Source organism: Oryzias melastigma, linkage group LG10 (genome assembly GCF_002922805.2).
Source record: "Oryzias melastigma strain HK-1 linkage group LG10, ASM292280v2, whole genome shotgun sequence".
Taxonomy (NCBI): domain Eukaryota; kingdom Metazoa; phylum Chordata; class Actinopteri; order Beloniformes; family Adrianichthyidae; genus Oryzias; species Oryzias melastigma.
In genome coordinates, this window is record NC_050521.1 from 22,147,734 (window position 1) to 22,149,988 (window position 2,255).

A 2,255-nucleotide genomic window follows, 5' to 3' on the forward strand; every position below is an offset into this window, starting at 1 on the left:
ACTAATATATGTTATACAGTGGTTTTTTTTTTCTCCATTTCCCCTAATATTCATACTTTTGTTGTATTGTTGCTTATAAATAAAGTTTTTTTTAAGAAAAAAGTTTTGTTCACATTCAACCTTTATTAGTATATTGTTCGCTGTTCAACTATTTTTTTGTCTGGTTTTTAAATTTGCATTGCTGAGCATTTGTAAATAACTTTTTTTTTAAACTTATTTAGCTACTTTAGCATCTAGTTTTGACTTTTTTTTTGTTGCTGAACATTTGTAAATAACCCTTTATTATGATATGGGTTATTTAGCATCTATTTAGAAAGTTTTTAGTGCTGAATTTTAATAAATAATTTATAAGTCAATTTGTTCAGCTACTTTAGAATCTAGTTTTTAAAGTTATGTGGCTAAACATTTATAAACAACTTTTTTAATTAATTTGTTCAGCTAATTTTGCATCTGGTTTTATAATTTGCATTGCCAAACATTTTTTAATATCTAGTTATATCAATTTATTCAGCTAATTTAGCATCTTTTTTTCTAATGCTGAACATTAGTAAATAACTTTTCGGTTGTATTCACTGAGGATTTAGCTTCTACTTTGTTGCGTTTATTTTGCCGAACAGTATTAAATAACTGTAAATAATTTGTTAAGTAAAATCAACATCTAGTTTTTACATTTCTGTTGCCAAACATTTGTAAATAACTTTAGATTTCTACTTGTTCAGCTACTTCAGAATCCAATTTTAACAATTTTTTTTGCTGAATAGTCGTGAATACTTTTTCACATTAATTTGTTCAGCTAATTTGTACACCTACATCTCTGTTGCCCAACATGATGAAATATATTGTAAGTCAATTAGTTCAGCTAATTAAGAATCTACTTTACATTTTCATTGCCAAACAGTTACTTTTTCCATCATCTTATTCAGCTAATTTACCATCTAGATTTTACATTTGCATTGATAAACAATAGTAAAAAACTTTTCACATCAATTTTGGTAATTTAGCATCTAGTTTATGAATTTCTGTTGCCAAAAAAAATTAGTCAACAACTTTTTAAGTCAAAATTTTAAAGCTAATTTAGCATTCGATTTGCACAGCTGAACATAGGTAAAAAACGTTTCTCCTTCATTAATTCAGCCAATTTAAACTTTGTGTATGGTCTCCATTAAGTTTGAAATTTTCAATTTTGTTCACATCATATTATATTTGTCATTTAATTTGTTCGCCTAATTTTGCTTTTGCTACAAAGACTATTCATTTTATAGTATTTTTAAAATCCTTTAGCTTTTTTTTTTGGTAAAACTATTTTCTTTAGCCAAGGTGGCCTTCATTTTAACACATTTTAAAAACATTTTTCTTACATAACATGCAATGAATTTGGAATTTAGTCAATTTATTGTTTATATTATGAAAATTCTAAAACTAATTTCTCAGTAAATATTGCTTTTATATTAGGAGTATTTGACGTGACTAATTTTTATTTTGCTACTGTTCTTATTTTGGCATTTTGCCTTTATGTTAAAAATCTTTGTAATTGTATCTAATCTTGACTTTTCTCTAGTCCTTTTTTTCATTATACACTGAATGGCTTTTACATTTGGATGGCTTACCATTAATTTTCTTACTGTAGCATTTCTACCATTTAAGTCTTAGCCTGAAGGATAGAATCCTAAAACAGGATCATAAACAAGATGAGTGTTTTGATTAAATAATTCACTCACAGAACTGATCAGGGTTCAACCATTTTATTAACAGATGTAGCAGAAGTTCTGGATTTCAAAATAAGTGAACACATTGCAGCTTGAAGGGGAAAAAAATGGGCTTGAAAAGCATTTCTCTGGTTTAGCAAACGGAGGATAGAAATTATTAGAAGTTTGTTTGTTGGGGAATAATATTTAACATGGCTCAAGTATTTACCAAACATTTGGTACAATTTAAATAGTCCATTAAGTCACAAATGAATTCAGTTTTGAATGGATGTTCATGAAATCTTTGAACAAACAGGATGGCATTACATCTTTGGCAAAACCACACATCGGAGATCACATTCGGGTGATTCTACGACACAGTGACTCAAAATTGTCCCAAAATATACAAACGGACAATAAATTGAAACAATCTTTTTTTTTAAGAGGTTCAAAGATCAATTGCCAGTAAGTCCAGGAATTACACTAAAACAAGATATTTTTAAAAATAGAGGGCTAGAAATTTACAATAGTTTTCATTTTGTACTTTAAGCTAGCAGCATTTTTTTTCAA

General features: G+C 27.5%; 1 protein-coding gene across 2 annotated transcripts in view; it reads right to left on the reverse strand.

The window, feature by feature from the left end:
- Positions 1-1,726: 1,726 nt before the first annotated feature.
- hprt1 (hypoxanthine phosphoribosyltransferase 1) overlaps positions 1,727-2,255 on the reverse strand; it is a gene marked incomplete in the record, with an annotated part of 9,395 nt that continues 8,866 nt past the window's right edge. For both annotated transcript variants that reach the window (XM_024283843.2, XM_036213809.1), the window contains 1 exon segment: positions 1,727-2,251.